Below are 23549 nucleotides of genomic sequence, written 5' to 3'. Positions count from 1 at the left end.
AAATGATGGCTCCCACGGGATTGGATCAGGATTAAAATATGGTTTTTGTAGGGTACATAAACCCTTTCAAACCAGCACATTGGCCGTTAGTGGATGTCAAAGCCTTTGAGTTTTTCTTTTTAAAAGGCAACCATGGTGGCAGGGTAGATTAAAAGTGAGGTCCAGGTTGAGGAGCCCATGAACAGTATTCTGGAAGCTCCATGAAGCAGTGTATGAGGCAGGGGAACAAAGAAGAGAGGGTAGATGTAAGAGATGTTTTCACTTAGAATTTGTAGGACGTGGAGCTTTAGGGAAAGGAAAGAAGCAGCAAGGGTAATGCTGATATTTCTAGCCTAGGCAATGGAATGGATAAGGGGACACTGCTGAAATCAGTTCTCAAATCAACAAAGTGAGAACTATTTTATTTGAAAGTTATTCTATCAAGTTTTAACTTTAATGTGCCAATGACTAGCAAAATGTCCAAGCAAAAGGGAAATGGCTGGGAAAATCCATAAACTGGAGAAAGAGCTTCTGAGGGACCCTATCAAACCTAAGATCTGTGTCATCTCCAAGTCTCAGGCTCTCTCCTTCAGTGCCCTGGTTCTTATTAAATAGAGGCTACTTGAAAATATACAGAGTTTGAAACTTTCTATTTTCAGAAAATATTATTCATTAAACGTTGACAAATTTATGATCTCTACATTTGGAATTAAGTATTGAAATATAAAAAGTCAGTAAAATAATTTGGTAGATAACTATTTTTAGATATAGGAAATAACTGTTTATGCCACTTTAAATTCAGAGTTTTTCATTTTACTTCTTAAAATTTCTTCTATGGTGTTGGTTTGTGTGTGTGTGCGTGTGTGTGGTTGTTGTTTTTGCCTAATAGAAATAATTATTATTTACCCCAAACCAAGCTTATAAGTTTACTAAATGTTACAAACACATAATTCAAAGTACTTTCAAGTGTCCATCTGTGCAGGAAAAATAAGATCAATAAAATTGAGCAGATGTTAGCATGTATTGGTTTCCTTATATTTTAAGTATGTTTTCATGTATTGGAAATGTAAAGGGAGGATAGTGTATGTTTTGTTATGGTTTTCAGGGTATTCAGATAAAATTTATTACAGTTAAAATGAATAAAATGGGTTTTAAATATCCCATTCATAGCCCACTTATCTTAGATGCTCCATTTACATATTTAGAGTAAGCTAAATAATAGAGATACATTTTTGCCATGGAATTTTGATAATAAATTCTTATTTTTATAGTAGAAATAAATTATTCTCTAAATAAAAAATCATGAGTGCATTTCTTAAGCTTAGCATTTTCGTGTTAGAGGAAAACCTATCTTGGAATCCTAGCTTTTGAACTAAAGACAACTCTGTCATGATCTAGGTTGTTTGAACATTTTACACTGGGACAAAACCTACCCTGTTACTGAGGTTCTTGCTGCCGTGGATATGTCTTCTGGATGAACCTTGTCTTTCTGAAATATTCTTTGTGCGTGAATAACTACGCACTTTGTGGGGTGCATTCCAGACCCATCTTGCATTCAGTTTTGCCACTTCAGAAGCTACACACTGCAGTGCTGAATGTTTTTCCGATTTAACTTTCCTAGAGTGTAAGGTGATTCCTAACACTTAATATGGAAAGTACCTTCTGCCTTTAACTTTTCGAAGGTCTTCAGTCAATAATATTTAATGGGCATTGTTCATATACATTGTTTCCTTTGGGGACTGATTCCAAAGGAAATCAGGCTTCTGAGGTTGAAGCTGATAATGTACTTGCTAAGCTACATTATATTAAAATAATCATTCAGCAGTTATATTAGTCCTTAAGCTACTGGGTAGAATACGTGGGTGTTGAAGCCACTGATTTTAAAGTGAAAAATTCACTTCACTTGGTGAGATCCTAAATTAACCAAGCATTATCGTTAGCTTTGGGAATAAAAACTATCTTCAGCATTGTTCTTAGATAGGCTGGAGAAATCAGAAAAACCCACATCAGAAGTCACTATAAACATTTCAGTATTCTTATGGAGTTAATGTTCTGAAGCCTTTATAAGACTTTCAGTTAAATACATACTCTGAAAATTCAACATACTCTCTATCCTGTTCAATTTGCTGGCTTAAAGAATACTATGCCTTGGACATAACCTCTTTTTATTTTTTTTTTTCACCTTAATGAAAGAATTGGTCATTACTGCTGCCACTGATGCTCTTTTCTCTGCACTTACTGTTACAACATAATGTGTTGTACATTTGATATGGATATTACCATATTGCCATACGGAGCTGCTATTATTTTAGACACCAACTGATTCTGTGATAGTGTCAGATTTCTTTAACATATGCTTATGTTTTTGTACAAATGACCCTTAGAAACATCTGCTAGTTTTGTGGTGGTATCTACTGTTTCTTTTTTTAGAATTTGACTCTGTCCGTCACTTTTTAATGTGAATCTACAATATTTCAATAAAGTAGGCTTCTCTTTCAGGTTTTTATGCTATTGATAGTAACTGACAAAACTGTGCCAGTAGTTTTATGACATAATTTGGAGAAAAACTGAAGCTATTTTAAAATTCCTTGGAAATTACTTTAATACTTTGCCACTGATACTTTAAAAATAAAAACGTTCCAGGGCAGGCAGTGGTGGCTCAGTGGCAGAGCTCTTGCCTGCCATGTGGGAGACCCCCTGGAGCTTGCCCATGCCAAAAAATATAAAATAAAAACATTCCTTTTAGTGGTTTCTTTGGGATCCAAAATTTTACATTCAAAATCGCGCTCTAGTGATCCTGAAAATACTCCGGATTTTACAAGAACTTTTTGGTTTAGAAGGAGGGTAGTAATTGTGGTTTATCATTAATCATTGTTCAGGTCTGATATTAATTGCTAATCCTTCTTAGTGTCTTGGATCGGCACAGAAGGGCAGGCAAAAGGAGAAGGAAATATAGTTTACAAAGTTGTGGAACCTTTGCTTTATGGAGTTTGGGAGAACTTCTAGAGATCAGAAGCAGCTGGCTGTATTATAGTTGGAATCTCTTCTTTTACTCCCTTTAGCATGACACTGACTAAGAAGGAATGAGCAAGGATTTCCATTGTCTGGCATTTTGCTTTCTCTTCTTCTTTCTTGATTGTCCCAATTTTTAATAAGATATAGATATTTGTTCAAAGAAATAAATTATTTTATATCTATGGTACTTAAACAAAACAGCTTGGAACATAAAAAACAGCAAACTCAGCAATTTTTGCATAATAATATTTGTCCATGTTTCCCAATGGGAAGTGTGTAGTTTCTCTCCAATTTCCTTTATTTTATTAGAGGCCATTATCTATAAAATTTTGCATTACCTACATACTTGATACCAATCCTAAACCTAATAAAGTAAATATGCATAAGCTGTCTGGTCCTTAATAGATTTCTATGTTATCAAGATGATAACTAGAAAGTTGCCTTTTATTTTCTACTCATTTGCTTTCTATGCATCACTGTTGGACTCCCTCAGACTCTAAGCATGTCATCATTTACATCTCTGTGCTCAGTTGCCCTTGCTGCTTTTAGTTTCCTTCTGTCCCTTGGGTGACTTATGTCATTAGGGCAACCTTCTGTCCCTGTGCTTGCACTACTTGGCTGAAACTGAGCTGAGACCCTTGCCAGTTACCTTAGAGGCTGGACCTCTTGTGGCTCAGCTTTGGCCTCTGTGATGTGTGCGTGCCTTGCAGTCCAAAACCCAGTTCTGTGAGGGATGGGCAAGATGCTTTAGTTTCAGTGATAAAACTGGAGTGGGGCTGGGTTGAGTGCTTAAGTAGCTTTTTGTTTAGGCCTGAAATAGGAGAGCTAAAGGCTTCACTGTCCCTTGAGGAGGAGGGAGTTTCCTCAGCCCTCTGGGCCCAGTATTCAACATTTAAAATGATCTGATGGCTTGACCCAGAGGGGAATGTAATTGTCCTAAAATGTAGTTTAATTTTTTTGGGGGGGGTTGGTGGTGAGGGGACCAAATGGAGGTAGGACCAAATATAAGATGTCCCCAGTGACTTTTTTGTTCCTCTCGTAGAGCAGGTCTCTTTCTTTCAGACATAGCTTCCCATCCTTTGGTCCTACCACCTTATCCAAGGCACTTGGGGCAGTGGTAGGACTGGGACCAAACTCTATGAGAAGGCTCTTTAGATACTGGGTATACTGGATGAATAGTTGATGTATAAAGGATTATTTAGCAATTTTCATTTGCTACTTAATACTGCTTACACTTTTTATTGTTGTTAGTTTTTAGTACACTGAATTTTGTCTGTAGTATCGGGGGGGGGGGCAGAAAAAAAATATATTTCCTTTAACTTTGTATGGTGCCTGGTATAATACTGTGACCAGGTGGAGCTGTAGTCGTCTACTTGATGCTCTTTTTTAAATTTTATTTTTTTAAATACAAAAAAATACCAAAAAAAACACAAACATTCCTATTTTGATCATTCCATTCTACATATTAATCAGTAATTCACAGTATCATCACATAGTTGCATATTTATCTTCATGATTATTTCTTGGAGCACCTGCATCTATTCAGAAAAAGAAATAAAACGAAAACAGAAAAAGAATTTATACATACCATACCCCTTATCCCTCCCTTTTAAGAAGTCAGTTGTATCATGGGAAATGGGAGAATGGCAAAATTAATTCAAAAATTCTTTAGTAAACCTTGCATGTTCACTAGAGAAACATCGGGTTTCTCCGTTAAAGAATAAGGCTTTGTTTTGTTTTTAGTAAGACACACTCTTTATAATGAAAAGAAAATCCCAGTGTTAAGGGATTAGTCTTTTAAATAATTGGATTTCTTTCCTTTGTTTCCCTGATCCATATATATTAGAATAAATATAATGGTATTTTAGGATAATAAGTATTTCCAGATTAGAAATTTCTCTTAACCCCTGAATTTAAAAATGCCTTTCCAAGTTTATGGATGGCAATGTAGAAAATAATGTAAGGTTAGGGACTCATTTTATTCTTGGGAAGGGCAAAGATGTGGAACTGGTTAAAAACAGCAGAAACTATGGGAGCACTCTTTTAAAAGATGATGTATTTATTTTCACTGCTATTGACAGGTGACTTTTTTTTTTTTTTTTTTTTACATGGGCAGGCACTGGGAATCAAACCCGGGTCCTCGGGCATGGCAGGCAAGCATTCTTGCCTACTGAGCCACCATGACCTACCCAATAGGTGACAATTTTAAGAAAATTCTTTTGCATAGTTTTATTTAATCCTGGTCCTCAAAATACTAAATTTAGTACTATATATTTTTTATTTCTGATAAAAACCTTAATATGGTATTTTACTATCTGAAGATGACTTAACTTAAAAAGTGGTTAGGGTTAAAATGCTATTAGGAAAAAGCAAAATACAAATGTCCAGCACTATTACTTTTAGAAAAACTCCCAGAATAAGCTCAGTTCCCCTTTCCTCCTTTTCTTCCTTTCTTCCCATATCTGTATCTTTTTTTCTGAGACTCTTAAGTTATGTGTGAGTCCTGGAGAGTGAGGTAGGATGGGTACAAGCATCAGGGTAAGTGGTAAAAAGGGCGAGTTTTGCTTGAGCCTGAGTCCTCCCACACAGGACCACTTTAAAACCCTTCAGCCCCTGAAATTCGAGCATGAGCCCCCAGGGAAGGGGCTGTGTTTGGAGCAGCATTACAGTGAGTAGGGTCTGGGGGAGGAAAGGGAGAGTGAGGTGTGGAGGTAGATGAAGGGCCATCCTTCTGGCTGGACCCACCTGGACTTTGATGAGTTACAGCCTGGTAGAACCTTTACAGATTGATCCATCTCTTCACTCAGTCCCAGACTAGTCTTGATCCTTAGCTTTCCAGGTGCAGCTAGGAAGGGTTTTTTGGGTTTGGAAGCTTGAGAAGGTACTAGTCTGAGTTCCAGTGGCATCCACTGGAGGATGCGTGGGTGGTTCTGTGGTAGAATGTTCACCTTCCATGCGGTAGACCTGGGTTTGATTTCTGGACCATGTACCTAAAACAAACAAACAAACAAACAAACAAAAATTGAAAAACAATGGAAATCTGGGAGCAAACGTATCCAGGAGTTTTGTGAGAGTTGCTACTTACCATGCCAGCAGACAACGTGGGGAATATTGTAAATGGTACTTTCAAGTCTTACACAAGGTTCTCAGTTACCTTCCTCTGTTCTGGCCTCCCCCACGCCATATTGCATCCCTTACTATCTCCATTAATGCCCACCTAAGATCATTTTAGTGGCCTCCCCATGTAACATCAGCATTCTAAATAATAAATAAATCAATTATTTAAAGTTTTTTCCCTTTTGGTGTTGAATAGTCTTCACTGCTCACTTTTGGAAATATTGAAAGAGAGAAGAAAGATCAGTTTCTATGCCATGTTCTGTGTGGTATGGTGAAAGGACAATAGATCATGTGAAGAAAAGTCAGAGATGCTAAAGAAGAAATTAAACCTTAAAACAAGTTGAGCAAGTGATGGATTTGCTGCAGTACTCCTTGGGCAAGATCAATCTTTTCCAAACCTGAGTGTGAGTTGTACCCTTTCCCATAAATCTCTGTAAAAATTGAGGTGAACTTGTTTATTTTTGCTTTTTTGGTATAATGGTTAATGTATGCTTACTTACTTCCAAATTATATATAACTCAGAGAAATAAGGATTGTTAAGAGAGTCAAGTGAGCTAGAACATACTAAAGTGATTTTGAAAGATGGGTTATTCTTTACATTTTAAGTACGCTTTCTCAATTCTAAATCTCTGGGCAATCTGGTCTGTCTAAATGCAGCTTACACAATACTCATTTAATTATACTAGCTTGAGAAATAGCAGCAATAGCAGCTCTCAAATGTAGTGAAATACATATAAGTATCACTAACACTGTCACGACTTCTCAAGTTTTCTGAAAATGTGATGAACTCATAACTTCAAGTTTTTTGTCTGTGATTACTAATGTTTGGTGAGAGATTATCTTGTCTGATTTTTCTTCCTCATTTATTAAGGGATTAATTCGGATTTTGGCACTGATAGCAGCGTCTCCCTACCTCCACCTTGGTAAATGTTGCAAAGTAAATCACCTTGCATTTTGGGAAGTTATAAGGTCCATCTGGTTGTTGGGGCAACCTTGAAAGGCCATGCAGAGAAGTAGCTTGGAGGAAGAGCGCCCTACTTTACTCAAGTCTGAGCAATTCATACTTGCTGGATAATCAGAATAGTTGAAAGGTGGAATACAGAAAAGAGGTCACCAATATTATTTTCTCTGTTGTCCTTGATTATAGATGTCTTTTTGTTGTTGTTAGTTGGTCTGCTTCTGAAAGGTGATTAAAATAGAAAATTCACTAAGATTCCTTTATGAAACTTTGTAAAGATGACTTTCAGAATTATCAAATAATGGTATTAAAATGATCAACCGTGTTAAATTTGATCTAAATAAGGACTGGAATAAGCTAATTCTCTTTGGAAATATTTAAACTAGAATTAGCTTCTACTTTGGGTGAATACTTTTAAAAAATTCTTCTGATTATTTAAGCTTTTAGGACTTTAGCCATTCCCCTAACGTAGACATAGAAGTGTGTGCTTATCTTAAAGCTCTGAAAATGCAAAGCAACAGATGTTCTACCCAGCATAATTATATGTATCCTGGAAACACATCTTTATAGAGTGGCATTGGTTCTTGGGAAAACAAAAATTTGACAAACAAAGGGCATTAAATTGCTGATCTCAGCAGTAATTACATAGAATAGATTATAATACTCTTGTGTAGATGGTAACTGCATGTGTGTATTGGAAAAATAATGTAATTCAAAACTTCATTAAAAGGAAAATGAGCTAGCTCATGTAGTCCCTTAAAGATCAGAAAAAGCCCTCAATTTCTTGCTTCTTTGTGTGGAAGGTCATTTCAACAGGTTTTAGAAGAGGCTGCCAGGATTTAAAATCCTAATATATTTACAACTAAGGCTTTTTTGACTGTATCTTCTACAGGTCAGTGTTTTCTTTTATTGTTATGCCCATCTAAAATGCTTTAAATAAGTGAATTGATCCCTTGTTCTTCAAACATCCAAGTAACTCTCTGAAATAAGCAAGGCATAATTATTTGTAACAGTGACTATATTAAATCAGTGGTTTCTGTAATTCTGATCTCTTCATTCTAAGCATTTCACCACCATCCACAACTGATCCTAAAAGCAAAGCTGCTTAAGTCTATGTCAAGGAAAGTCTAAAACTATCAGGAGGTGAGTTTGATAACCACTCAATAAACCATTTCTTAAATAGGTAGCTGCAAATTTGTAGAAGTCCTTGCAAAAAATTTTTGAGATTGATGGTCGTGATTTTGGGTCTGAAACTCGAATAGAAGTTTGTCAGTGGTCACAGTCTAAATAGTCAATCATTATTAAGATCTAAATGTAAAGGTGTTTGCATTTTTTTTTCTGTTGTTCACAAAAAGACTTTGAACATGAATGCAAGTTTTGGGTTGAGACATTATTCATATTTTGACAATATTCTGAAATAGTTGTACCATAGAATTTATTTTGTATGTCTTAAATTAGCATGTTTTTGTGGTAGTTGTTGATGATCTTGTAGATGTGCCATCACCTTGTTTAAAAATCTTAGCACCTCCTCCACCTGTAAACTGTTGCTATGGCATAGTTCTCACATCTGTTGAGGAGCTATAATGGTGAATAAGGAGAATGACATATTTCAAGGATAGTGTGCTATCACATCTAGTGCTTCAGTACACGGGACAGTGATGCATGCAGTGCTTCCTTTCAGTTCCAGAGTGTGAGATCATTTTCCTCCTAAGCAGTCTATGTATTTCCATAACAAAACCCAGGATCGAAGAAAAACCACAAGATGATGAAGCCAGGTGGTTGTGATCAAATTTCTGTTCCACACTACATGATCATTAGTGTTTGTCCAAAAAAAAAAAGATTGTCATTCAATCCTGGGGTGAAATTAATGGAGAACTTCTCATGGAGGGGCGATTGGGTAGACACAAACCCAATTAGGGTGACTACAGAGTGGATTTAACACATTTCACACAATGTTTGGAAAAATATTTGTGCCTAAGATTGATAAAACTATACATGAGTCAACTTCTGGTGACTTTCTCCCTCTTACTCTTATCTCTAGTGTATCATGTAATTTTCTGTAGTCTCTCAATTCCTGCATTCCTCCTTCTAATGTAGTCCTTACATTTCTTCATAGAGCCTTTGCACCAAGGGATGTTTCCTAGTTTGCTTTAAGGGGCCATTCAGGATGCCGCCTTCCCCCAGCAGGAACTCTGTATAGTGAGATTTGAAATGAGACCAGAGGATTTTTATGTTCTGTCAGGTGGTGGCTTACTCAAATCATTCCTGCTTACTACCTTTCTGAAACACATGCTACTTCCTTGGGTTGTCTAATTCTGGTACTAATGTGGTAACGTCAATGGTTAGTTGAAATTAGTTTAGGTAATAATGACACTAATTATTATTAGATAGCATGTTCTATGTGCCAGGCACTGTTATATAAGTGTCTTACATATTAACTCATCCCAACAACCCTTGGAGGTTAGGGCTGTTATTTCCCATATAATAGATGAGAAAACTGAAGGAAGACATAGATGATTTCTCTGAAGACACACAACTGGTAACAGGTAGAACCTAGCTCCTGACCCTGACAACCTTTTACAGGAGCCCAGGCTCTTCACCACTCATCCCTGCTGCTTCTCTTTGGTGTCTTTGTCTGAATAGAATTGCAAGTGCTACTCTTAACTTGAGGTTTCAGAAAGACAGGAAAGAAGTATGCTGAAATGTGAACCCATTCTATGGAGTGAACTGGATCCTCTCAAAACCTAATTATAAAGCTTCTAATAATACCATTGCAATTACAGTATAATTCTTTGTAAGTACCTCTAGGCTTTAGAGTCCAGAAGTCTGTGGTTGCAGTTAAAGTTCTGTCATTTACATCTGTAGTTGACTTCTGTAAGGATCTGGTTTGTCTTCTCTAAAATGGAGAAACAAGAATTATCTCCTTTAATTTTTATCATAACTGGAGGATACCTTATCTCATTCAGCTGTAATGAATTTGATTCAGTGCATTGTTTGGCAGGGATGGCATACTGGCCTCTGTTTCCTGTGTCTCTGTTATCATGTTGTTTACAGTAAAGACTTGTTTTCTGTCACAGTGGGTGGCATACTAATGGGATATTTCTATATCTATATCTATATCTATCTATCTATATATATATATAGTAAAGGAAATTGACAAATATGTAAAGGGAAGTTTTATTACTTCTTATCAACTTTATACCTAGTAAGTGCTTGGAAAATAGCTGAGCTTCTTAATAAAATATTTTCGGTTTTTCTTAGCTGCTTAGTAGAAATGAATGAACAAAGGAAACAGTTGAAATAGATGACTACTTTCAGGCAGTGTTAGAGCTACAGGTTTGAAATGCATTTTTTATTCCCTGATTATGTATGTTAATTGTGCTTAATATAGAAATTTTGCTAATACAGAAGAATAAATAAAAGGAAATATAGATAAAACATTTATAAGAAGGAAACTGGGTTCTAATTTGACCTTTTAATGCTGGCTAATTAAAAAAAAGAGGATTGTAGAGCACATGAATGAATCTGTATTAAAAAAAAAATACTCTGGGCAGAAAAGTAGAACAATAAACAGAAATAGAATGGGTAATCATTTCTTAAAATTTCTAAGGGGTCCCAGTATCCTATGCAAAGAAATAATTCAGAAATGAGAATCTAGTAAACTTCCTGTGTGATGCTTAGCTACCCACATGTTTCCATTCCCCAGTGTATTGAGCTGCTACAAGGAAAGAATCACCTACGATCACCCTTAAATCCTAAATATTTTGGTTAAATTTCCCCTGACATCCTGTAGGCATTTAGATATTGAAACTTAATAGATTGATGGATTATGTGTTTCCTCTCTGTATAATTTATAAAGGCATATGATCCTAAATAATCTGCAGAATTCTGGGGGAAAATGCTAGTTATCAGAATAATTCTTCAAAATGAAATATCTAGCAATTCTAGCCTCAGCATTCCCTGTTGGAAACTAGGGAAGATAAATGGGCTCTCAGCTGTTGTGGATCCTTGTATGCCCAGACTGGTTGGGGTTCCCTGAGGAAGGAGAAGGAGCCAGGGACCGAAGGTGGGATGTGACCTTAGGGTATTACCTCAGTGATACTAAGACCAGTTGACTCGTTTCTACATTTTTTCTCCTTCTCTGATTTCTCTAAGTATTTCATTTCCTTCCCCAGTACCCACCCTCAAAAACTGCTTTCTTTTTTAATAGGAAAAACATGAGAAAGTATCTGGCACTCGTTGCTGTAATATTTAAGGACAGAGCTGAAGCTAAAACTAAGCCCTCTGAAATCAAACACCAGGGTCCTTTCTTGGAACACTACGCTGTTTTTTCAGTATTTGTTTATTTTAGGTGATACGTTCATTCAGAGTTGTGTGATATAGTGTAAGAGGATGAGCTTCTAATCAGATGCCCTTGGAATCAAATTCTATCATTCTCTTTGTTAAAACCATTGGCACAGCACTTATCTGCATTTCTACATCCTCATCTATAAAGGAAGATAATTTCTACATGAGAGCTATTATGAAGCTTAATAGATAATCCACATAGAGTACTTGGTCCCATTTCTAGGCTCACTTCCCTCCTGCCCCCACCCCCCACTTTCCAGCTAGATTTATTACACATTCACAGTCTCTACCTCTTTTCTCATGCTTTTTTGATTTTTCTGTGATCAGAGTTTTGATTGCTATTACTCCATAGTTCACTTGTTAAAATCTGCCTTCATCTAGCTTGGCCTTTAAAGCAGGCATTTTGGTTCACTAAAGCTGCTGGAATGCAATATACCACAAACAGGTTGGCTTTTATAATGGGGATTTATTAAATTACAAATTTATAGTGCTAAGGCCATGGAAATATTCAAATTAAAACACCAATAGGAGGATACCTTCTATTTAGAAAGACCACCAACATCTGGGACACCTCTGTCACATGGGATGGCATCTGTTCGTCCTTCACTCCCGGGTTCTATTGTTTTTGGGTTCTGTGTGTCCTTGCTTGCCTCTCCAGGAGTACCTTTCTGAGCTGTCTGTGGCTTGCAGGTCTTCTCTCTTTTTTTAATTTAATTTAATTTAATTTTTTTCTATTTTTTAAAAATACCAAAAAACATGAAACAAATGCAAACATTCCTATTTTGATCATTCCATTCTACATATAAATCAGTAATTCACAATATCATCATATAGTTGCATATTCATCATCATGATCATTTACAAGTCTTCTCTTAGCATCTCTGGGGCATTTCTCTCTCTCTGTCCTTCACTTGGTTTCATCTTTCTGGGCTCTGTATGTTTTTCTGTGTGTGTGTGTGTGTGTGTGTGTGTGTGTGTGTGTGTTTTGGTCTTTTATTCTTTTCATAGAGGTCTCCAGCAAAAGGATTAAGACCTGCCTTGAACTAGGTGGGTCACATCTCCAATGAAACAACCTAAGCAAAAGGTCCCACCCACAATACTTTCTACACTCATGTGAATGGTCTTTTCTGGGGTACATAACACTCAGATCAGCACAGCAGGGTTTGATACAGTCCTGCTGTGCTCTTTGATAGAACTTTCTTCATGTAGCTTCTAGGACATCCTGATTTTGGTTCTCCTCCTGTCCCCTTCTTTGTTGGTTTAGCCTCATATTCCCATATCTGGCCTCTGGCCTCTTGTTTACTGTTCTCATTCTCTCTGATTGAACCTCCTCTAGCTTCTGTTTTTTTTTTGAAGCTTGGGCAGGCTCCGGGAATCAAACCCAAGTCTCTGGCATGGTAGGCAAGAGCTTCTGTTTTTTGTTTAAATGCTTATGACTTTCAAATTTGTATCCCAAAAGTCTATACCTCTCATCTGAATCAAAGATTTATAAATTTGCCTATTTCAATATCACCAAGAGGCCTAACAGACATCTCAAACTTTTCATGCCCTAAAACAGATTCTCTCCTGCAGCTTCCAAATATGTATTTCCTATGAATTTTCCCATCTCAGTAAATCCAGATTTCATCCTTCCAGTTGTCCAGATAAAAAATACATGAGGACCTACTAGATTCCACTCTTCCTCTATCTATCCATTAGCATATACTCAGCTGTTCCTCTGAAAGATAGCCAAGATCAAGCAATGCCACCATCCTGGCCCTATTCTCCATCATTTCTCTCCTGGAGTATTGTATTAACCTGCTTTCTAGTCTCTTTTTGTCTGACAGGCAATATTCCCATCAGTCTGTTCGCCACACTGAAGCTAGAATGGTACTTTAAAAAAGCATGTCAGAATACATCATTTTGCTTCAAAAACTTTCAATGATTTAACATCTCTTTAAGGATAAAATCCGAAGTCCTTCCTGTAGGTCTGCAAACTCCTACACAGTCTACCCACGCCTAACCTTCCTGTTCTCGCCACTCTTTGACCAGCTCCAGCCATATCCTTGCTGTTCTTGAATACATCAAGTAAACTCATGCCACAGGACCTTTACACCTACTCTTTGCTAAGCCGAGAAACCCCTGCAACTAGTTGGGTGTTAAAATCAGATAGTTACTGATTTAAGAAAGCTAATATGGAACAGATAGTACGTATTTTGCAAAACTCATAACTGGTCTGTGGTAGCATTCCATGATCCAACATTACTATTTCTCAATGAAAGATATCCGTGCTAAATGGAAATCCAGGATAAAGACTTAGTGTCATTTTAAGTTCAGGTCCAATTTTCCTGCCAAATGAAGTCACCTGAAGTTTTGATTTAAGAAAAAAATGTGATTTTAGTTTTGGGGTTTTAGAATTGCTGATGAGGGCTTCTGGACCTGTGTTCACATGACTGATTTCCTTAAGTTTTTCAGCTCTTTGTTCAGTGATTGCTTTATTGGGTAGTCAGGGAATATCTCCATTTAAAATGCTTCCCTCTGTACATCAAAGTTGGGCATGTAGTAAGTGCCCAATTCACAATTATTGAAAGAAAGGTTGAAGCTCACATCATATCCTTGTTTTTACCGCAAATATGTGTCATTCAGAAGATAGGGTGACCAGTTTAAGAATAGTTAAATAGTACTTTGTTTCTGATAATGTTTGATTAGTGATAGTTAACTAAAACACTTACTGGTATTTGTAGAATCAGAAGCACTTAGTGGATGCGTCATCTGCTGATACAAAGGCCATAAGTAACGTCAGTGCCTGGTAGCCTATCTGGTGGGACGCTGCTCATTGATCTGGTATTGATCTGGCATGTAACTTTAGGTCACATTTTAGTGTAATTTGATCCTGTTCTGAACACCTTGTCTTCAAACTTTTTCAGACAATTAATCAGGGATATTTTCACTTATTTCAATCAACATAAAATTAAAAATTTTAATACTCATTCATTTTAAGTACCACTTATAGATTTAATTGAAAATAAAGTGCAGTGAAATACCTTATAAAAATCACATGAAATGTTAATATTGATTTATATCCTTTACATATTTCTCTCTAAAGAAAATGTGAGTCATAAAATACCTCACTGACATTTGTCTTAGTTTTGAGTATCCACAGGAGAAAGTTAGATGTGAGCCCAAATTACAGTAGCACCACTTTCCCCAGTGGTTCTTCAGCAAGTGAAACTTTTGTACTTCTAGAAATTAATCATTTTAATTTCTTACTCTTGCTCTTTATTAGCTTCAGGACCATAATGGTATTTAAATTGCTAATCTGTTTTGAAGGATATATAATAATTATTTAACATTTATATTCACTCACGCTTGTAATTTGTATTTTTTTTCAGGAGAACATTTGAAAAAATTGAAAGAAAGTGAGAAAATGGAAGAGTTACAGTTTTAGCGTATTTGAAAGATTTGGCACCTGACTTTGGACTGTAATTGTTCCTCAGTCATGAATTTTTATTGCTTTTGTCTCATAGACTAGACAGAGCAGATGTGATTTTTATTTTTTAATTCTCATATGGGGAGAACTAACTTTTCTGAAAAGGATTTTATCCATTATGGGAGTGTTTTTTAGGTACATTAGAAAATGCTATTTTTAGCACAAGTGGTGATTTGCTTTCACCCTTAAATCTGGCAAACGTGCCTTTGAGTAGTCGGTATTTTTTGAAGGTCTTTATATCTGATTGTAATGGCTTATATTCAACAGTGTTCCTATTAGACAAAATAAACACGGATACTTCTGCCACAGAAGCACAGGTGGACATCTTGGTAGCAAGCCCCATGTGGTGTGACACATGGCACAACCCAACATGGGGCAAAAGCATGCAGCTTGAGAGAGGAGTCATTTTATGGGTACGTTGTAGATTTGGGTTTTTCTCTGGAACAGTCATTATTCAAGATGTTTACAAAGTATGGTGTTTGTTTTTTACTAAATGCTTTCTATTACAATTTCTTAAGAATAGTCATGACTTGAATAAACACAACCTGTGTAGAAGCCAAAGTTTTTCCTCTTTGCCCCTTGCTATCAATATAAATGATATTTTTCATTCTGCTCTTTATAGTGTTGGCACCCTGTGCATATTAGATGTAATCAGGACTGAAAGGAAACTTGAATCCATCTGGAAGCAATAAACTTTTCTAAAAGACTGCACAGTGTTATTTAATCCTGTGACTTCTTACTGTGAGTGAAATTAAGGTTTGATGCAGTTGTGTCACATCGTATTGATATCAAATTTATCTTTCTGAAAAAAAATTGACAGCATAGAGGAGAGGATGGCTTGTTATAATCTACAAGCTATTTTGCTTGATTACAAGTTTTATGGTATACATAAATGTACTTAGCATGTTTCTCTTGAAAATTTCGACATCTTCAGGTAACACTCTCTCACCTTTACCTTTAATTTTGGCCTGTCACCCACAGCGTTAACTCTGTGGCAGAAATTAGATTATAGAGAAAAGCATGGGAAGAAACTATTGTTTTAAAGCCCTTTTTAATTGGAAACACACTTGTATAAATACTATAGATGTAGAACACTGAGGTGAAGACATTGTGTTTATTTTAATATCAGACCCTTTGAATCAATCTAAGGCTATTTCTGAAAAAAATTAACTTCCTCAGATTTCCATTCCATAGTTGCTTTTAAACTTGTCATTTACTTCAAATGCATAAGTAGAGGATCATATTTTGTGTGGCTAGTAACTTAAATTTTATTAACTGATTAGCATAATTTATGAATTGTTTGTGTGTATGTATGTATGTTTACTAAGACCTAAAATTTTTCTTTAATTCTTGCTTAATCCAGCAGTATATAATTTAGCAAATTAGGAAATTTGACTACATTTTGTAAGTAATTTCCTTGTAGCTTCCCTTCTAAGTGAATCAGTTCTCTTCGGACTTAGGGTTTTGGAATGCTGAGAACAAAACAAAAGCCAAACACATTGGTCAAATATGTTTTTAATAGTGGAAGTGAAATAAAAGCACATTTCCCACATCATGCCTAGCATAATAAAATGAAGAGGAACGTTGTCTTGAATGTCAAGTTGGGTTTTTAGATAAAAACATAACCTATATTAAAATAATTTGTCATTTTTCCTCTGTCTCCACTAAGTATAAGTCTACAAATACTCATCAAATGAATAAATAAAGGTTTACAAATTTTCTAACAAGATCTTGAATTTTGTGTATTTATTTTAAGGTTGCTTTTAGATGTCCATTATAGGTAGCTTCAGGCAAAAACTTCTCTTTATCCCCCATCCTCCCAGTATCCCACAAAAAGCCTTTGACCACAGGTGAGCGTGCTGGCACTGGGAAGGCGGGCTGATGGTGAATTCAGGTGTCCTGTGGGCTAATTATGTGAATCTCTTCCAATCCATTTCCAGATGGTCAAGCTCATGACGTTCTGTTCCTACTTATCTTGTCTCCTCAGATGAACTGCTTTCTTTCTGGCGCTAGGACTGGTCTTCGGCAAAAATTACTCCTTCCTTGGTCTCTGAAGTAATGATGCTGCTCTTTTCTAACACAGGTCTGCCTGTGGCTTTTGAATGGTTACTCTGAATACTTTCTTGCCTTCTTAGGAGCAAATAATTACAGAATCTTGGGGGAAGAACTGAATAGGAGTGGTATAAAAGTGAGCCTTTTACATTTATGTGTCAAAATCCTGTGGTGTCAGTGTGATCACTGTGAGTTTGGGGAAGATTTGACCCGCACAGGTACTGCATCGGTTTTCAGTAATGATGGAGGGAAAAGCAAAATAGATGTGATTATCCTTCAAGTCATTAGAAGAAGAGAATGTCAGTAAACGGCTTGGACCATGGAATGGATGTAAGGGCCTTTACCAAGCAGGAAGCAAGTGTCTAGACATTGTCTTTAGCCCCAGCAATAAAAGTCACCGTCATGTCTTGGATCTAGTTCTGCTCCACAGTCCAGCAGGTTCCAGGCCACAAAAAGTGAAGAACCCTTTAATTTTTGTCCTCAGAGAAACAGATGTCTCTAGAGGCTAGGCTACACTAATATTAGCATTCTAATATTCGCAAAAAAGTGCCTGGAATATAGTAGGTGTTCAGGTATGTTCAGCAAAAGAAGTCAATTTTTGGACTTACCCTAAATTGCTTCCTTGTCTCATTCTTTTTCTAACCCCCAACCCACCAACCCCAATCATTTTTTATGCCACCGTTTAATTAATATCATGGAAAAATGCAAGTTCATTTCTTAAATGCCCCATCACCCACTGTTAAATTAGGAACTTCTCATTTGTGAATAAATGTCAGCTAAGTAATTTTAGGTCATGGGAGTTCAGAGGGGCTGGAAAATGAAGGACCTTTCTTGGAGTTGTACTTTGAGAGATGGTTCATGTTGAGAAAAGACTGGGATCAAGAAGGCATTCTATTTGGAAAATGAAGGCACGAAGTTTTGAAGGTAGAAATGCGTGCAGTATGATTAAGATATTCTGATTGAAGGTAAATAGTCAATAAAAAACTTTTATTGGAAGCCTAGCCTGCATTTGAAACAGTGAACTAGGTGATGGGATACAGAAATTGGAGACAGTAGGGAACTATGGAGATGTGCTGAAGTGAGTTGCTAAGAAACTAGAGAAAGAAAGATGAATTGCCAAACCTCTGAGGTTTATCTTGAATTTGTAAAAAGCTTATCTGGAATAATATGCCAAAGAAATGACTGGATCATAGGATTAAGATGCATCAATTAAGGCCATATTTTCTGTTGGTGCTTTTCTCAGAGAATTCCTGTTCACAAATGTTTTCCTAAGGAAGAGAAATGGAAATGTAGACAATAAAAAGATAGATGTGGGCAAATACATAAGAAGACAGTAAAGTCAGGGAATAAGTGGTCACTACAGAGGTAGCACAGTAGTTTCTGTCCTCAAGTGAAAATGATGAAATCCAATTAGTCATGCTAACCAATATGAAATATTTAGAATTGTGCTTTTGTTCATTGTGGTTTAGATGTAATAGAAATTTGTTGCGTAGGTAGCCTTAAAGCAATAATGTGATAATAAAATCTTAGTTATTTGAGGCAAGGTGGTAAAAGATAAAATGCACGCATCATGTCATCTTTAGGTTGATTTTTCTTAAGAATGTGAATATCTTCATAACACTCTGTATCATGGAAGCTTTCTGGTCTTGGGTCTCCTTTATACTCTTAAATTGTTGAGAAGCCCAAAGAGTTTTTGTTTTAGTTTTATCTATTAATATTTACTGTATTAGAAAATAAACACATAAATATTTATTGACTCATTAAAAATGGAAGTAATAAGGCAGTTGCATGTTAACATAAATAAAATATTATTAGAACTATTTTACAAGTAAAAATCCATTCCTCATAATTTGCATTTAAAGAAATCTCCTTAATATCTGGTTTAATAGAAGACAGCTGGATTCTCATCTTGCTTCTGCATTCATTCTGTTGTGAAAGTGTTCTTTTAGTTGAAATATATATAGAAAATCTATTTTCTCAGAGATGAGTAGTGGGAAAAGGGAAGTGACCTTTAATAATAATTTCAAATAACTGTGGATATTCTTCTTTGATACTACATCAAAAGCTGAACAGCAGTAATTTCTTAAAGTGTAGTTATAATGTGGAACCTGAAAACATATCAGTGGAGACATTGCTGTCTTTTATTTGAGTATTTATCTTGCTCTTTGAATGGATCTTTTATCTGTGCATGATTTTGTAACATCCTGCTTTGACCATTTGGAAAATGTGCTTATATTGAAATAACTGTACAATAAGTTAAACAGAACTGCCAAATGTTGACACATTTCATTATACAATAAAAAAGAAGTCAGATTCACTAATACCCCACCAATCTCTTCAGAAAATTCTGTAAGTATTGAGAAACTCTCATGCATATGGTAGTTTTACAAAATTCTATTTTTTGTTTAAAAGCTTGAATTTCATCACTGACAGAAAATGTTCTCAGTTGTTTTGCTTAAAGCAACTGACTTACTTAGCTCGGTTTCCTGAAAATGTTTGCCATATACTGTCAGACTACCATAGAATCAATCTTTCAAGTAAAAATGGTGTTCCACTAAAATTAACTAGTGCACCTGCATTTCAGTAGTACAAGTGCTTTTTCCTGGAGAGAACCTTTGACTTCCATTGGTAGCCGTGGAAATACTTTATGTTTACTGCCCATTTAATCATAAAATATTGAAAGAAATGTAACGCAAGGGTTAAGTTTTTTTTTTTTAAATGTTACTACTTCATCAAGGACATTCCTAAATGAAACTGGCTCTTTAAAAAAAGCTATGAATATGAGGTAGTGAAGAATACAGCAACTATTAGTAAAATTTGGTGCTGCTGCTTGATTCGTGCTAATATGCCAGAATTTACCCACTATTGGTTTTGTACCTTCAGTGCAAATGTCAACATGGTGAAAAATGCAAATAACATCTTTGGTATTATAAAAATTGCTTTGACCTTATAGATTTTCTGAGGCACCACAACTGCTGATAAAGGTGTTTGAATTTATTGCAAACATTAAATGGTTAATTTATTTTAGAAGTTGCTCTTGCATATTTGACTACATGAAACAACATTGTAGCTATAGACATACTTTTTATTTAAGGGTAGAGATTTAGGGGAAAAAACCTGATTTGTAAAAGCTAGCCAAGATATTTGGACCATGGATACATTATATATCAAGGAAAAGCTTTAGATCACAAGACTGTCTATGAATGGAAGTGAAGCAGCCTGAGTTTTCTACTATTACTGTGCTTTTTAAATGTCAATTTTAGTGTATTTGTAATTAATTATAGTCTATTGTCATTTTTAAAATGTCAGTATCATCTGATATATCATAGGCATTAGGTGCAGTTATGAATAATTAATTAGCATGTTTATTTTCTACATTTAAAATACCCAAAGAGTAAAATTTAAATTTGCTTGACTGTCGGATTAGTTCATTTTACACTTCTTGCAAAAATACCTGTATATCCTTGAGGGTTTAAATTCTTAAGAGAATTGTCTAAGCTGTCTACACATGATAGAAATAACTACACTGACAAAATTGAAAATGGAAGTCCAACATAATTTTTTTTTCTTTCGCATGTTTAAAATGTGACTTGGGGGTATTGAATTGCAAATTCTCTGTTTCTCTCTCAAAATGGTAAGTTTAAAATTTCCTAAAAGAAAAGTTCCTTTAGAATTCTTTTGCTACAAAAGGATGTTATTTTTTCACTGTCATTATTGGTGTTTGAATGCATTTGGAACTTAAGCTTTCTACTGACAAGCGTTGTGTCATAATTTTTGAGGATATTAAGGCATTGTGATTTTTCAGTCAACTACAGGAGCAGCCCTGTTTGTTTAAACTCTGGTTTAACCTGATTATTAACAATTAAATTGTGTTTCTTCTTACAATTAAAGTGTATTCAAATTTATTGGTCCCTTGCTTCACAGACTTATCTCAGTATGTGGTATATTGAAACAGAATTTTGTATTTTTAATTAGGGGATTAGATGAGTAATTCTGAAGAGCCAAAACAATTGTTAGCCATCACATTGCTTAAGCATCTGATATACCATCAGTGTGTGCATGCACTATGTTTCGAGAGCCATCTAACAGGCAGGCTTGTTTTTCAGGCAGTATTTTAAAAAGTGGACATGTGCAGAAACTGTGAGCACAATTAGCACCAAGCAGATAAATCCAGCACTAATCCTGTTTACGGTGTGCATCAGACAGATGTGCCAAGATTGACTTAGACAAGCCCTAGGCTTACAGTCATATTTTTAAAAGTGCCATTCACTGTTCTATTTTTGTTAAACCTTTGCTAAATATTCTTAAGTGTTGTTGGTTTTACTCTTCTTGTTAACCACTGGAACCGACTTTAAGCAGGTCTGCTTTGTTCTCACCGTGACAGGGTAACCTGCCAGCAGAGGTTATCTTTACTCCCTGTAATTAAATTGACTTTTTCCCCAAGAAAGTACAACAATAGGAAGTGGGTGCTGAATTAAATAAATACAATGATACTCAGTAGATGTATCCTTACATCCCTTCCGAGAACAGATGGTCCCCAGTATCTCTGTAAGTAATGCGAGAGGACAGTTAATGTTCTGAAACAACTAGCTATGACCAACATGATACTAATGAACCAATAGATTTCAAATAATAAACCACATGCCACAAAGCAAAATCGTATATCATCTGGAAGAATTTAATTCACATAACCTGCAAAAAAAAAAGTATGCATGAATTTCGATATTTTTACCTACTGTTATGTCAAATATCAATTTATCAATAAGGTTTTCTCCAAATTTCTCATCAGTAAAGATGTTTTTACCTTGAACATAAAAATGAAGGTAAAATTAGTTAGGTCTAAAATGTGCCTGCATGTATTAGATTGTACATGGAAATGCAGCTTTTGCATGCAGTTATGAAAGCATTTATTTTTATTTGTGGCAGAAATAGTTGTACTGTAACAAAGGTGGCTGGTATGGGAACCAGAGCAGCTGTCTTGTGGTGAAAATTTAAGCAGAGATAAGTCCTTACATTTTTTTTTCTGAATTTATAAGTTCATAAATAACTAATTTATAAGTAAGAACAATGGTTTTCTGATTGACCTGGAGAGGAAGGCGAGTCTGAGTCCTTTTTAAAGTAATGTTACAAAAGGATCTAAATAAGTGGTCAATCTTAAAGATCTTTTAATCAGATTGCTTATAAAATTTGTGGTCTAAGATTGCTCAAAGATGAAGTGTTTTCGTGTGTGCGTGGAGGGGGGGTGGGCCAGGAGAAGCGATGACCTACTTAGATGTTCTGCTTATCCTATCCCAGGATCTCCAGAACCTTCGCTCTCCTCTGGGGTCAACCTGAGGGCTTTTTCTACCCAGCAACCTGAGGAACCTTGGTTGTTGGCTCCCTTTCGTGTCTAGTAAGCAAATGTCCTGCTGCCTCCCAGAGCCAGCCGGTCCATTGGTCATATCTTAAGAACTTAAAGAAAAAAAAAAAGAGAGACATAGCAAAACACCACCTAAATCTGCTGATTGATAAGCAATATTGAGAGGGTACCAAGCCTCTTAACAACAACAACAAAAATTTAAGCTCAAGGTCGCAAAATTCTAGTAAGCGTATTCATGAAGACTGTATTCAGAATGATAACATTTTACCTTACAACTAATATACAGATCTTCAGACATGTTGGAAATAATTATTTTCATAATCAAGTGAATGCTGTGATTAGAGAGCCCCAGACAGATTTACTCAGGGGTTGTGAATGGTTAATGTTGCCAAAATGAGTGAAAGTTGAGAATTTCTACATTGGAGGTTATCACCTGAGAGATTTATATAGCTGCGGGGGTAAAAAGGTGCTGAAGAACACTCGACTATTTTTAGCTATTTATGAAAACTTTTTGACGCAGGAGTCAATTATGCTTATTTTCCCTTCAAATTAAAACTAAATATTTGTTCTAAATCTATAGTTTTCCCTTCTTGTCTCCCGTTGCCACATTGGCAGAGACCACTCATGTGAACGTATTGCATTTTGTCTGTGGGCACATGCAGAGAAAAGGGATTGGAAGCCTGAGCAGGGAAAGCAAGAACGACTACTCACGTAGTTACAGCATTTTGCAAATTGAAGCTCTGCACGCTCCCAGTTGCTACAATCTAACCTCATTTCCTTCCTGAAGTCCGCCTCAGTCTCTGATGAGCCACTGGTCAGTTAATTTACACTTTGCTTTCTTGCCGTTTTCCTACGGACTTCTACAAACAGGCAAATGATTGTTCAGTTTCTAAGTGGCTAAATCTGACAGGCTTTCAAAATCGTAGATGAGAGTTGTTTATCAGAAGGTCCCTACCTCTGGCCAACAGGAAGCAGTTTTGGATAAGACCAGCCAAAGTGCCTGGATTCAAATCTTGAATCTGTCCTTTCCTAGTTACTTAAACTCTCCATCCTGCGTTTCTTCTTTTGAAAGAAAGCATCTACTTCATAGGGGTGTTAGGATTGAACGAGATAATAATACATGTAAAGTGCTTAGGGAAATTTCTGGCATATAGTATGTGCTCACTAAATACCAGCTATTTTTAGAAAAGTAAATCTTTTTAATAAAGTAAGTTGATCAGAAACTATTTTAGGATGAATATAGGAAACAATCT

At 35.9% G+C, this 23549-nt stretch overlaps 1 protein-coding gene across 1 annotated transcript in view; it reads left to right on the top strand.

The window, feature by feature from the left end:
* Window positions 1–23549, top strand: part of CERKL (CERK like autophagy regulator) — a 137960-nt gene that overhangs the window by 18166 nt on the left and 96245 nt on the right. The window lies entirely within an intron of this gene.

The sequence above is a fragment of the Tamandua tetradactyla genome, chromosome 3 (assembly GCF_023851605.1).
Source record: "Tamandua tetradactyla isolate mTamTet1 chromosome 3, mTamTet1.pri, whole genome shotgun sequence".
NCBI lineage: Eukaryota > Metazoa > Chordata > Mammalia > Pilosa > Myrmecophagidae > Tamandua > Tamandua tetradactyla.
This window is presented reverse-complemented; position numbering and strand designations above follow the sequence as displayed.